Source organism: Chiloscyllium punctatum, chromosome 24 (assembly GCF_047496795.1).
Source record: "Chiloscyllium punctatum isolate Juve2018m chromosome 24, sChiPun1.3, whole genome shotgun sequence".
NCBI classification, from domain to species: domain Eukaryota; kingdom Metazoa; phylum Chordata; class Chondrichthyes; order Orectolobiformes; family Hemiscylliidae; genus Chiloscyllium; species Chiloscyllium punctatum.
Window position 1 is genome coordinate 65,839,475 of NC_092762.1, and position 15,732 is coordinate 65,855,206.

Sequence of the window (15,732 nt, forward strand, 5' to 3'; positions counted from 1 at the left end):
TAATTCCACTTGTGATATCTTGCAAGTTGTCAGAATTGTGCAGGTAAATATTTTTAAAGAGGAGTTCCTTCTTCAGTTATTTTTCTGAAAGTCTTCTATCGTACCAGTGAAACAAGATGCCAAAGAGTAAGGCAGCTTTAAATTGTCTGCAGATCCACCTCTAGATGAGTTGATGGCAAATCAGATGATAGGATGTAACATCTTTCTTCCTAGCATTTCCTCTTAAGCTCAATTAACAAATAAAACTCATTTCAAGTTACAGATCTTTGAGCTATTTCTTGCAAACAGAGTTTCAAAAGTCCGGCCTTACCCACTGTCAAAATCATCCTGTGAGCAGTAGCTCTTAAGAGGTTGAACTGGTGGAGATTGATTGACAATTTGCATATTACACCAGAATATGAGGGGGAAGATGAAAACAAGAATTCCTTGAATGCCAGGACTGTACATTGGAAAACAGCTACTAAAGAAGAGTTGAAATTTTTTTTCATTTTCTAATGTTAGTGTAAAACCACATTTTATAACCTGAAATCGGGTTATAATGTTAAAATGCAAAAATCAGTGAAATACCGTAATTGTTCAAGTACTCAAAGCATACTGATCTAGTCTAATTTATTACTTCTATATAGTGAGCTCCAAAGTGTTAAATATGGAAGTACATCGGTATACAGTTATCCCATTTGGGCTCTTGAGTCAGCAGGTACTCCATTATTCAGTCACGTGCTGAATGAATGATAACGATGTTCCAAAACATGGTGCTATCGTAACAAGACAAACAGGCTGCCTTATTGTAAGGTTGAATGGGACCAGATTTGAAACCTGGGAATTCCTCACTGCCTGTTGGTATGTGTGTTTTGCTTCCAGCAAGGTGACTTTCTTTACTTGATGTAGTAATGCCACTGGACAAGTAATCCAGAAGCCTTCAATAATGTTTTGGGGGCATGGGTTAGATTTCCACCATGGTCGTTGATGAAATTTGAATTCAGTAAATATCCATGGTATGACCTGTATAGCTGGATATGTAGAATGCTAGTACAGCTGCATTCAGGACTACACTAAAGACAATCAAAATGGATATGGTCATAACAATGCAATTTATACGAGTAATGTTGAATAATGTTTGATGCTTTGCTACTAGTGTCACCATAGTTCCCTCATTGAGTTTTCATCCTCTTCTTTCTACTACATCTTTAGTGTACACCCTGATTCTGCTCGCAGGAGGGATCCTACTCATAGGACAGCCCACTAGGCCTTGCAGGTTTGGTCAGATGTTTGTGCCCAGATGGCCAGATATGTCAATGATCTTGCCAGATGCAAGCTGACTGTCTTCTGCGCGAATGTCTGAGAGGTGAAGGGGGCAGGCAATGTGGAGCTGAAAGTTGGGCCAGCTCTGAATGGACCTGTTTTACCTCCAGCTGGATGCATCCTGGTACTGCCTTGTGTTCTTGTGAGGAAACGGTACCTGGAGTACTTGACAGGTTCTTATCACCCTGTTGCCATGCAACTGGACCCAAACACCATTGCATTGGGTGCTGCAGAACCTGGGAAGTTTCTTTCTTGGTCAATTGCGGAGCTATCACAATTAGGTGCTCCCACACTTCCTCAGGCTAATGTTCCTGCAAGGTGTCAGTGTTTGAGTTGGTGGGGGAGACAGCCTTATAGATGCTTCATCTGAAGTCTGCACTTGACCCCAGAAGTCCAGGAGATGGCCTACTCTGGGATTCTGGCCATTTCATTAGTAGTGGATATGTTGATGGTACCTGCAAAGTGAAAGAGAAAAGCAGTATTCTTCCCAATTGTTAGAAATGGTATGTAATGTTGAGATTGACAATGGGGGTTACTGACAGAATTGCAGTGAAATGAAAAGTGGCACTTGGCTGTAAGTACCCCTGGCATCCCCAGAGGAGTGGTTCTGGTGCTGTTCTGTGATCTCCTCATAAAGCCCCACCTCTTTTTGTTTCAAGTTCTTTCTGCCTCATTATGTGCTGATTTTTCCTGAATTGAGAGAGAGAGAGAGAGAGAGAGAGAGAGATTGAGTGATGTGGTCAGTGGGTCATGTGGCTGTTAATGCTTTGCAGCTGGGCAAAACGTAGTAGGGTGTTCTAAGGTAGTGAGGAGGCAGCACATAGGCCATGCAGGGTTAGCATTGTAGGATGGATTAATGCGAGTGAGGGAAGATATTACAGACAATTAAGAGTGGCAGAGCATAACCTTTTAGCTGATGGGTGATGTACTAAAGAGAGACAGTATGAGGTAGCAGTGTGGCACTTAACCTTCTCCTTGGCCAGGGTATTAACCTTTTAAGGCACTGCTGGCTGTTCCTTTTGACCGTCGAGATAACACAGACTTGAATGCGACCTTGGACCAGGCTGTCAGGGTCTGGTGATGTGACCTTTGTCCCACCCATTTCTTTGGGCATTTCAGGTCCCTGTGGAAGAATCGCGATGCCTATTTCCTTCTCGACATCTTTAGAAAACATCCTAGTCTGTTTCAGAACGCCAGTGTTTGTCCGGGTTGCATGGCAACCTTTTAAAAATAATGTGGGCTCAGTAGAGGCCCGTCTTTCGGATATCTGCTGAGTGTAACGCTATTCTGGGAATGGTGTGAGGTTAAATGGGATGGAATCTAATATGACATACTATGGGGGGTGGGGGTAGGTAGTTCATGCCACATTTGGTAAAATAGTAAGAAATGTTACTAGGCTTCATGGCAAAAATCCATTCACCAACCCATGTAAAACTTGACTGTCTATATGTGTCTCAGTCTGTCTCTCAAATACTAACAATATCTTGGGGGTGCAGCTAATCAAATTGAAGAACAATCAACTGCCATTAGTGCTGAAACCAATAAAAAGGCTGAAATACAATTTAACCCCCACCCCACCTTGAAATCTGGACTTCTCATTTACCTTTCTCTTTTACCTTGCAGGTACCACCAGCATGTCCACCAGAAATGGAATTTTGTTTCCCCTGTCTATATTAAGTCTTTTCTATCTTTTTCGATATTCAATATTATCATACACCAGTTATTTAGTTTATTATATTTATAAATCATTCTTTTGTAATTGTAAAAGGCAAGCTAATTTCTTATAGTTGTAAAACAGTAATGATGAGCATACTCAGATTATTTCTATCTTGCTATTGTATACCTGATCGATGTGAATTCTTTTATTGGGATTTTGCCCTTCCTAATCTTTGAGGATTTTGGCAGGATTTCACAAAATAACTACCATTTATATGCTACCTTTTTTAATGTAGAAAACATACCAGATTCACCGAGCTATAATTTTCTATCATGATTTTGATCTACATTATGTGATAGAATGAATTTATATCTTGACCAAGAAATAAAAGCATCTTTTAAAAACCTGGGTATAGAATATGAAAATAATTCATGATGAATTTTCTAAGCATAGCAGTTATGATGGCATATTTTTCCAGAGTAACAATTAATTGAAGAGGTCTGTGATACATGATTGAATTGCATAATATTGGCATGTGGGGTAACCTTAAAGTACTGATCTTTATTGCCCTCAGATCTCAATTCAACATGGCAAAATGATAATATTACAGTTATTGTTATTTGTCAGGAATCCTCCAGACCATGACTAAAGGTATTGTTGAAAAAAATCTATTATAAATTATTTGCCCATTTTTGAAAAGCAACATAATTAGCTAAAACGCAATCAGTATTCATATGATAACTTATTGTGTCATCACAATGGCTAGGGAGGATCTTCACATAATCAAACACTAGCAAAGAGGCAACCTATTTGTGTATTGTAAGGTGCATTGAATTTAAAGAAAAATTACATAAATGGTCACTTGTTCTGTCTTTATCTGAGAAATGTGTGCTGGCCTGGCCACCTGGAGAATATTCTGTTTTTTGTTAGTGTCGTGGGATTGTTTATGATCACCCTAAAAGACGGATGCGGTATAATTCTTATCACCCTATTTAAATAACAGTATTCACTCAAGACTTGTGAGAAGCACCATTCTCTGTTATTGACTCTGAGTAAGACATGGATACCCTCACCCTTCAATCTTAGAGGAAAGACTGTGTATCAACTTGTAACTTTATCAGAACCATTTTGATTTGGGGGAAAGTGACTAAAAGCATAGTTGGCCTTTTAAAATGGAATTTGAGGAGAACATTTCGAGGGCTAAAATCTTTGGTTTACTATGCATACTTGGTCTTGACTCATCATCAATGCCAATGTTAGGAGAGCAGAGACTGCTAATCAACTGTAAAGCCAAAGAAGGAATGTGAAATCAAGTACTCTTGAAATTATTTGCTTGAGGAAAATGAAATTAATAGAGGTCAACAAGGATAGTGGAACTTCTTGCAGTACAAGTTAAAGGTAATAAATTTCTGGCACTTTTATATAGCTTATGTAGTTGTTCTCCTGTATTATAAGAGATAATAGTTAAGAAATCTATTCTGTGTGAGAAAAGTACATGGTATCTTTAGTTTGGAAAATTAAAAAAAAGGTTAAAACTACTCTGGTTGCTGGAACATTAGCAGTGGCTGTGAAATTTTATTTGTCAAATTTTCTGAGATTTTGTACAATTTGACTTCTAAAAGGAAAGCATTTTGCAATTTATTTGGTTTGGATCGACACAATTTCTTAACTGTTTGAAGAAAGAAAGGAATCTCTTCTTTGTATTTTAAGAGTGAGAGTAATAACTGAGGATTCACTTGACTGATAGATAAGTGAAGCAGTTGCTGGATCTGAAGGTGCATATTTATATTGTGTGTGTGTCTATAAATAAAACGTATCAATGTGTAAATGTTAGGTTCTGATTGTATTCATCATTATTGGTCGTTATAGAATTGATGGGAGGGCAATGGTGTTATGATATTATAGCTAGACTATGAATCTAGCCACCCAAGCAATGTTCTGCAGATCTGGGTTCAAATCCAGGCATAGCAGATTTTGAATTCAATAACAATCTAGAATTAAGACTCAGAGCTCATTATGATTATTCGAAAAATCCATCTGGTTCAGTAGCGTCCTTTTAGAGAAGGAAACTGCCATCCTTACCTGGTCTACATGTCACAGATGTGTGGTTGACTCTTAGCTGTCTTCTGAGCATTTAGGGATGGACAATGAATGCTGGCGTAGCCAATGAAGCCTGCATCCCATTAATGAATTTAAAAAAAGGCTCCTATATATCAGCTAGAGTGGATTAGTAAATTGTATATCCCAGTTTTCAGTGTCTTACACATTGTTCCCCACATGAAAATGGCTTCCAGGAATGAGTGGCAGACTGAGATGTCAAATTTTAGTTGTGCAGAGACCATCAGCATTTGGTTTAAGGTCCCAAACTCAGGCTAGATGTAATATCCTCAATACATGTGCAGTGTAGAGTCTCCAGAAAGGAATCAGAGCTCAAAGAGTTAAGTTGAGGACAAATTGCATGAACTTAACTTTCCTTCCTTTTAAGTATAGAAGGTTTAAATGGATCTTTAAGAAAAGAGCTAAAGATGATAAGAGAGGGTGGGGATCCAAGATGGCGGGGATCTAGTAAGATCGTGTTGCAGAGCTCTGCACTGCACCGCAAATGGGACAAAGTTCTAGCCCGCCCTGCCCAGACTACCCTGATATCTTGGGACTCTGAAAAGGTTGTGAAGTTCCAGGAAACTGTCAGAGAGCAACTTACCTTGGTTTTCACCGTATAGGGATGCCAAAGAAGGGAGGAGGTACATCTGAGGCCAGGCCTGCGGCCCAGCCTGCAGGATCCTCAGACTCTATTCCTACCAGGTCCTGGTGAAGGAGCTCACAAAATCTCGTGAGATGTTGGGCAAGCAGATAAAGGGGAGGCTGGCCAGGATCTCTTATCATGCTGCAGAAGCATGAACAGCAGCTGGGAGACCTGGAGAAAAGGGTGCATGAGGTAGAATGCAGAGTCACAATGGTGGAAGCTGGTACTGATTCCTCCAACGATAGTATCCAGGCCCTGGAGACGCAGGTCTGTAATTTTCTTGACCAGGTTGATGACCTCAAGAACAGGGGCAGGAGTAAAAATATTTGGATTGTCAGTCTGCCAGAAGGTAATGAAGGTGAGCGGCTGGTGGAGGACTGCTTGCCAAAATTCCTTAACTTGGAGGCTGGAATGAGAGGCTTGATGATTGAGAGGGCTCACCAGGTCATGGCGAGGTGGTCAGGTCTGGACCAATGTCCTTGTCCTATCTTGGTGTGGTTTCATCACTATAGAGATAAGGAGAGAATCATGGAAGCTTCCAGAATCTAGGGGAAGGATCCAAAGGGGCTAGTTTATGGGGGCTGTAAGATCACGTTCTTCCAGGACTTCTCTGTTGCTGAGATCCGGAAAAGAAAATCCTATGACGGTGTCAAGAGAAGACTGAGGGAGCTCAGGATCCAGTACTCTGAGGTATCCGGCAATGCTTTGCATCACCTTTGATGGATCTGTACATCTCTTTGACATGTCGAAGAAGGCAAGAGACTTTGTGGACAAATTAAGTTAATTTGAACAGTTTAGTATGTACAAATAGTAGTGTTCTTTGGGTATGTCTTTGTTTTTCTTTAAAAAAAAGTCTGGTCGGGACTTTGTTTTCCTTTTTTTAACTGGTAATAATCTGATCTAAACTATATTTGGGGGCTGTTGGGATGTGTACTTTCAAGTTCTAACTTAAATTATACCAAGGGATAGGTGGGGTATTTATCCTTTAGGAAATAAAAGTTTCTTTGTTCACGTTGTTACTTCATGATGTTTTTTCTTTCTTTTCTGCTTGTTTGTGGTGTGGCTCTAGCTAGGAGGAGGGAAAGTGGTTGGGATGGCTAGATGCCTACATATGGGCAATTTATGCCTGGTTCAGATATTTAAATGCCTTGGCTGCAGTACTGGCAGCCAGATGGGAAGTTGGATTTTGGGATGTGTCGATGCTCCTTTGGGCAGAGGGTGAGTTCCCATATTCAGTGCCATTGGTGCTTTATATGTTGGTTTGTTGTTTGTTTTTTGTTGTATGTAGTCTTTGATAACTTTGTAGGTTTGTTAACTGTAGTGGGTTTAGTTTATATAGTTCTTATGTTCGATGGATCTTGCGACACTAAGGCTCAGCGATTTATAATTTGAGTTCCTCCTTTGTGGAATCTTAATATTACTGCAGAAGGTTATGGCTAATGACTTGATTAAATGGTGTACTTGGAACATCAAAGATCACTCACCAGTTAAGAGGAAGAAGGTATTTCGAGTCTTAGTGAGGAAAAGGTGAGGGTTGTGAGGAGGGGCGGGTCAGGATGGAGTCCTTTTTCAAGGACCTGGAGCTCCTGGGTGTGACCCCTGAACAAGAGTCTTTTCTCAATGCCCCCTTATCAGAGTAAGAGGTGCAGGAAGGTGTGAAGCAACTTCAGAATAGAAAGGTGCCCTGTCCTGATGGACTTCCCAGTGAATTTTATAAGGACTTTGTAAACATATTGTCAGGCCTGATGCTGAACATGTTCAATGATTCGTACAGTCATGATCACCTCCCGCCATCTCTGAGAGGCCAATATTTTGCTTATTCTTAAAATAGGGAAGGTGCTGGAGAACTGTGCGTCTTACAGGTCCATTTCACTCTTACATGTGAACTTTAAGATCCTCTCTAAGACTCTTGCGTTAAGGCTGGAAACTGTGTTACCTATTATTAAAGAGGACTAGACGGGCTTCATAAGGGGTCGCAGATCCTTTAATAATGTTCAGAGGCTGCCTCGTAATTCAGGCGTGTCTGAATTATGAGGGATTGGTGACTTCTCCAGATGCAAAGAAGGCATTTGACCAAGTTGAGTGGCCATATCTTTCTTATACTCTGGAGTGGTTTGACTTGGGCGAAGCCTTTATAAGATGGGTAAAAGTTCTTTGCGGTGACCGTCTTGCTGTGGTCATCACCAATGGGGTACAATCAAGCAATTTTAACATTTTTAGGGGCAGCCGGCAGGACTGTCTCCTTTTGTCATTGCTTTTTGCATTGGTGATTGAACGGTTGGCAGAGGCCATTTGTAGCAATCCTAATATATTGGCTCCAGAATTGGGGTCAAAATTAAATAAGATTTTGTTGTAAGTGGATAATGTCCTCATTTTTTTTTTGTCAAATCCAGCAGTTTCAGTGCCTTGCCTGATACATTGCATCAGCTCGTTTGACACCTTCTTGGGGTATAAGGTTAATTTTGCAACATCAGAGGTTATGCAATGGTTGGTCGTACGAATGTGCTAGGTCTAGAGGGTGAACTTGTATTCCTGTTTAACTGGTCACGGGGGAGGGGGGGGGGGGTGGTTTATCTATTTGGACATATCCATTTCTGTGGTTCTTGATCAGGTATTTAAAGATATTTTTATTCAATTATTCAACAAAATCAAACAAGACCTTCAAAGATAGGAGGAGCTTCTGGTCTCATGGTTCGGTCAGATAGCACTTATTAAGATGAATATTCTCACTCGTTTGTTGCATCCTATATGGATGGTCCCCCTCATTTTTGATCAGCAAACATTGAGGAGACTGTACGGCTGGTTCAACTCTTATTTGGCATCATAAGTAGCCCCTTATTAAATTAGCTAAACTGCAGTCGCCTCACAGACTGGGGGGAGTGGATCTCACAGCCATTAAAAACTATCAACTAAGCTCGCTTTTATCTTACGTGAGTGATTGGGCTGTGAGGACCCTCTTTCAGTATGGTTAGATATCAAAACCTCTCAGGCAAGGTGTCACCTTACTAGCTTGCTATTTTTGGACAAAATGAAGATAGTTAGGGAATATTGCCATAATCCAATAGTTATCAATACTGTTAAAGCGTGGAGGGCAATTTGGCAGAGGGAAGGCAATATTGGCAAAACATCTTTTCTTACTCCTATAGTGGGTATGCCAGTTTTTAAACTGGATTCAAATGTTAGGCAGCTCGAGGTGTGTCTTGCATGGGTGATTTATTTGAGGGAGACACAGTGATGTCCTTTGATCAATTAGCATGGATGTACGAGCTATCTAATAGGGACCTCTTGTTTTTTCAAATTAGGGATTTTATTAAAAAAAAGCTACCCTTTTTTTGACTGATCCCTACAAACCCAGCATAGAGAGGAGGGTGCTCAGTGCTAACAGAACACTTTCTGTCAGCACTTTGTATCATCAGTTGGGGAGGGGACCCTCAGATGAGTTCAATCGACTTTGCATGGTGTGGGAGAGAGATCTAGGCATTGAGGCCTTCTCAGAGGCATGGGAAGATAATTGGGAAAATGCAAGAAAGATATCAATTTGCAATAGGAGCCATGCTTTACCATTGAAGATTCTCTGCAGAGTCCACTTGGCTCTGGATCATTTGTCAAAACTTAAACCGCAGCTTCAAAATGTCCCAAATGCAAGGTTGGTACGGGCACTCTTGCTCATTGTCTCTATCTCTGGTTCTGTGATAAGCTTCAAACATACTGGAGCACTGTGGCAAGTGCAATTGAAGGGATGTTGGGTGCAAGAGTGGAGAAGGACCCGATTTCTCCTCCTGTTGGTCTGCCCAGTGTAACATCCTTACTTTCTGCGCCTCATCAAAGAAAAAACCAAAGACAACATAACCTTGTTAAAGGAGCAGCATCATTACACCACCTCCCTTTTAAAAAAACAATGAGCCATCAATATATGAAGATGGCTTCATTTTTAGACACCTGAATCTTAAATTGATAGTATACTACAACACCCATATACATTACATTGACAATAATCATGCAAACATGTGCTACTACACTCCGTTTCAGTCTGTTTTCCTCCTGCCACTGAATGCCTCAGTTTCTCACTCAAGTCTCGACAATACGTTAGCAATCACTTTTTCTCATCCTGCCACATGCATAATTTTCAAATTGAATGGCTGCACCAAAAGCTGTATCTAGACAGGGTGGAATTTTTGTCCTTAAATTTCTCCACAAACCTTAATGGGTTATGATCAGTGTATATGATTGTCTCAGATATGTTAATGGTAACATAAACATTAGAATGTTGTAATGCCAATACCAAGCTCAAAGTCTCCTTCTCCACTTTTGAATATTTCTGCTGATGAATGTTCAATTTCACAGCCTTTTGATTTTCTCAATGTCCTCTTGTATGAGCAAAGCACCGACACCCCATCACTTGCATCAATAGCCACCTTGAATGGCTTTGCGTAATTAAGCATGGCTAACATTGAGCAGCGGTTAACACAGCTTTCAGGCTGTCAAATGCCTTCTAACAGTCTGCTGTCCACTGAAACTTCTTGCCTTTCTTTAGCAATTCAGTGAGTGTAGCAGCTAAAATTTGGTACGCATTTTTGATAAAATCCACTCAATCCCAGGAATTGTACTACTACTCTTTTTTTTGTCGATGCTGTGGGAAACTCCCAAATTGCATCCCGTTAGGCCATTTGTCCATGTCCAATAACATGGTCCAAGAAGTTGACTTGGGCTTTGGGAAATTCACTTTTCGCCAGGTTTATCACCAAGCCTCCCTCCTAAAGTCAATTGAACAATTCTGGTAAATTCTGCAAATATTCCTTCCATGTGTGACTAAAACTCACTAGTCATCAATATAAACTACACAGTTGGGTAATCCAGAAATGACCTTATTGGTTAGTCTCTGAAATGTGGCTGGTGCATTTTTCATACCAAATGGCATAACTTTAAATCGATACAGTCCATTCGGCGTTACGAAAGCCAAAATTGTCTTTGCTCTTTCTGACAAAGGTACCTGCTAGTACCCTCTGAACAAGTTCAACTTAGAAATATAAGTTGCTTGTCCAACGTTTCAACACTGTCTTCCAAACACTGAATCGAAATGCATTGGTCTTGTAACTGCATTGATTTTGCGATAGTCCACATAACAGTTGGGTACCATCTGGTTTCGGCACCAATACTATGAGTGAGCTCCAGTTACTGTAACTCACTTCAATGATGTCATCTTGGAACATGCATTCAATCTCCTTTTGAACCTGTGCCAACTTTAGAGGGTTCTGCCTATGAGAATGTTGCTTAATCGGAACAGCATCTTCTATATTTACATCATGCATAATTAGGTTAGTACTTCCCAGCTTATTTCCACATATCTTCCCATGTGATAGTAATAATTCTTTCAGGTCATTTCAATTTTCCTCAGGAAGGTTACTCAATTTATCACAATTTTTGACAACTTCTTCATTGTCCAATTTAATTTGAGGAATTCTCTGAACTTGGTTCTTCCATCTGTTGTAATCAATAATGCAGTCTCCTTTTGGCTTTCCTTCCCTGCTCTTTTTAAAAAAAAACTTTTTGAGTATATTCACATGACACACTCAGATTTCTTTCTGTCTGGAGAGCTTATCAAATTGTTCACCTCATTCAATTTCTTTTCGACCTGATAAGGTCCATTAAACCTAGCTTTTGAAGGTTCACTTATCACTGGAAGTAATACTAACACTCTATCCCTGAGAGCAAAATTGTGAGGTTTTGATTTCTTGTCTGCTTCCTGTTTCAATGTATGCTGTGATAATTTTAAATGCTGTCAAGCCAACTCCCCTGCTCTATTTAATCATTTCCTAAAATTTGGCACATAATCCAAATGTGTGGTGTCTGAATTCTGACTTACCACTTTCTCCTTAATCAATTTTAGCTGGCCCCTCACTTCATGCCCGAAAACTAATTCAAATGGAGTGAATTTGGTCGATTCATTTGGGGCATCTCTGATTGCAAAAAGTACAAAAGCAATTCCCTTATCCAAATCATCTGGACAGTCTTGACTATAAACCCTCAACATGGTCTTTAACACAATCAAGTAAGACTCTTGTAAAAGGATCCTCAAATGCACGGATAGGTATTAAAGGTGTGGGTTTAATTACAGCCTGTGGTTTTCCAATCACCTGATATAAATTCAACTACATCCTTACAGTCCAGGCCAGTAAAAATGTTTTTGTATTTTACTTTGGTCAACTTCAGGTAGTTCATGTGCCACTCGCAACACCTCCTTTCTATAACTGGCAATAAGACTTGATGAATTTCTGTATATTTTTCATCTGCTTGAATATGTGATGCTCTCCATTTCCTCATTAAGATACCATTTCTAAGAGAGTAGTGTTCAGGGATACATTCGGATTCTTTTTCTGAGTATGCCTTTCGAAACAATTGCTTTAAATTTTCATCTTTCTGCTGTAACTCAGTTAATTTATCTGAACTAAATTTGTCTACTTTGTCATCTATCTGTTCCTGGTTTGTAACAACCATCTGATCAAACGTTGTCTCTGCTAGTTCCACTTCAACTTTTTTTTCTATACTTTTTAAATATCTCCTGTTTCAACTGTGACCAGTGGTGCTGGGTCCACTGCTTTTCATCATTTATATAAATGATGTGGATGTGAACATAAGAGGTATAGTTAGTCAGTTTGCGGATGACACCAAAATTGTAGGTGTAGTAGACAGCAAAAATGGTTACCTCAGACTCCAATGGGATCTTGATCAGATGAGCAAATGGGCTGAAGATTGGCAGATGGAGTTTAATTTAGATAAATGCGAGGTGCTGCATTTTGGAAAGCAAATCAGAACAGAACAGATACTTAATGGTAAGGTCCTGGGGAGTGTTGCTGAACAAAGAGACCTTGGAGTGCAGTTTCATAGCTTCTTGAAAGTAGAGTCACAGGTAGATAGGATAGTGAAGAAGTTTAGTATGCTTTTCTTTATTGGTTGGAGCATTGAGTATAGGAGTTGGGAGTTCATGTTGTGGCTGTACAGAACATTGGTTAGGCCGTTTTTGGAATACCGCGTGCAAATCTGGTCTCTCTGCTGTAGGAAAGATGTTGTGAAATTTGAAAGGGTTCAGAAAAGATTTAAAGAATGTTGCCAGGATTGGCTGATTTGAGCTAAAGGGAGATGCTGAATAGGCTGGGACTGTTTTCCCGGGAGCATTGGAGGCTGAGGGGTGACCTTATTAGAGGTTTATAAAATCATGAGGCATGGATAGGATAAGTAGACAAGGTCTTTTCCCTGGGGTAAGGGAGCCCAGATCTAGAGGGTATAGGTTTAGGGTGAGAGGGGAAAGATATAAAAGGGACCTCATGGACAACCTTTTCACACAGGGTGGTGCATGTATAGAATGAGCTGCTAGAGGAAGTGGACGAGGCTGGTACAATTACAATATTTAAAAGACATCTGGATGGGTAAATGAATAGGAAGGGTTTAGAGGGATATGAGCCAAGTGCTGGCAACTGGGGCCAGATTAGGCTAGGATATCTGGTCAGTATGGACAAGTTGGACCATAGGGTCTGTTTCTGTATGACTCAATGGTGACCTTGTGACCTTGTTACCACACAGTCGAGAAAAATCCCAGGATGTGTGTCCTGCAGTAGTTCAGTTGCATGAGTTTCCATTTGCTTTTCAACCACAGAAGGCAGCACTCCTACCTGTGAACTGGCTATATTATTAGCAAGGACAACTCGTATTCTTGGAGCTGAGAGTTTGTCCAGTACGTCTACCACGAATTCTCCACTCTTCATTTGACACTCTAACCTCACTCTATAATTGAGCATTTCTTGTCTCACCGTGATTCCCATTACTAGTAACTTTTCTGGCAATAGTAATCAGAGATACATATCTCCTCATCTTTCAACATCAAAGATTGAGAAGATCCTGTATCTCTTAATATTGTAATCTCTTTACCTGCTGCTCCTGGCCTTTGTGAGTAAACTCTACCTTTTAGAGGGCAGGTATAGGGTTTAAGAAGATCTGGCACTTCTTCCTTAACCAACCTCTGACCAGGCTGTACATTCTGGTGCAGCTTTCTAGCCTCCATTGTGCTTTCCATTACCACTCCAACAAAATTCATTGGCTTATCCTGTTTTCCTACATCTGGCTTCCCAGTGCTTTTCTGAACCCACCAACACTGAGTTCATGTGGCCTACTATATTGCAGTGAAAACATTGAAGATTCTCTTTTCCCTTCATGGGTTTCCTTTTTACCCTGTGATAAGTTATCTTTATGACCTTCAATGAGATCTACCTTTCCCTTTCCATGTGAGGATTTCTCTTTTCCCCAATTTCTATCCCTCGTGGGTTGAGATTGAATTTGGAAGCCAAACATTTGATTTATGAACGAACTCATAATAATCAGCCATTTCAGCAACTAATCTTGCCATTAACTCTCTGCTCTTCAACATGAGTTCTCACTACTTCAAGAAATGAATTTTTGAACTCCTCCAAAATAATCATCTCTCTGAGTGTCATAGGTTTGCTGTATTTTTAATGTCCTTATCCACTTATCAAGATGAGTTTGAAAGGATCAAACAAGGTAAATGTAGATTTGATCAGGGTCCCTCCTTAGATTCCTGAAATGTCTGTAGGCTACTGGCAGAAGCTCATATGCACTTAAGATGGATTTCTTCACCACCTCATATGCCCCAGATACTTCCTCTGATACTGATGTGAATACCCTACTAGCTCTACGTACAAGTTTTATTTGGATCAACAAAATCTGCATGGTGACTAGCCACTGCACTTGGTCAGACACCTTTTTCAAATGAGATGAAAAATGAGATGAAAAAGGCTTTCGCATCCTTCTCATCAAATTTAGGCATTTCAAGAAAGTGACCCAGACCCTAACCTTGCTCATTGTGTATAGTACGTATTCCAGAGTGATGCAGCTGGCCCAGCCACTTAGTTTTAAACAAAACAGAATTTTATTTGCAAGATTACTGAATGAAACACAAACAAAAGAGAACAGAATACAGAATAACTTAACCTATCCAAGAGCCCAACAAACTATCCCAACTTAATGATGCTGTTCCAACTACTTGCACAATCCCCATAAACACCTGTTGGCATAGAAGGTAAAATCAAACACAGCGTCTTACAGGAGAGATGTCAGAGAGAGAAGATTAGCATGGACCTGCTTCTTTGGGTCCAGCAGTTTCAAAATTGATGGTTTGTGAAACCCAAACCAAGGAAAAGCTGAGCTGGGAGAACTGGCCACTCCCCTTTCATTGTACAGAAACTTAAAAGCTTATTCAAGTAGATCAACCTCAGACATTTTGGAATCTGTGTCTTTATGATCTCCTGAAAAAGAACCAAGGACAACATAATCTTGTTAAAGGAGCAGCATCATCTCATATATACTCCTGTTACTCCTTTCACCCTCTCCTCCAATGTTAAAGTGATGAGCTCACTGATGTTATTCATTACTTTGTCTGAGATCATCGGTTTGTTGGTCTCTCTTGCCTCCTTCCTTTCCACTAACTAGTCTGTCCATCTTCCTGTTATTTACTTAGCCTTGTACTCATTTGTTCCTTTTTTTTGATTTTTACCACCTTCCTTGAAGTTGTTTCACTTTGTAGCTTAATGTATGATGCATTCGGAATAAGGTAGATGAACTGATTGCAAATAATGGTAAATGAATATGATCTCAAGCGATTACAGAAACATGGTTACAAGGAGATCAAAACTGGGAACTTAACATTGAAGGCTATTTGGAGAGGTAGGAGGGTGGAAAAGGTAGTGGGGTTAGCACTCTTATCAAGAGATGGAATGAGGACAGTAGTGAGAATGATCTAGGCTCAGTTGATGTAGAGTCTATTTGAGCAGGAGTTTAAAAAATGCAAATAAGGTGTTGGGAGGAGTAATTACAGAGCCCTGTACAGTAGGCAGTCTGGAAAAGGCTATAATTCCACAAATAATAGGAGCATCTTAAAAATGCAGCAATAATTATGGGTAACTTTAATCTTCATGTTGATTGGGTTAATAACCTTGGGAAGGATAGCCATGATGACAAATTC

General features: G+C 40.1%; 1 protein-coding gene across 8 annotated transcripts in view; it reads left to right on the plus strand.

Moving 5' to 3' along the window:
• The window catches only part of LOC140494648 (protein unc-13 homolog A-like), a 425,496-nt gene that overhangs the window by 73,472 nt on the left and 336,292 nt on the right, over nucleotides 1-15,732 (plus strand). The gene's annotated exons all lie outside the window — the stretch shown is intronic.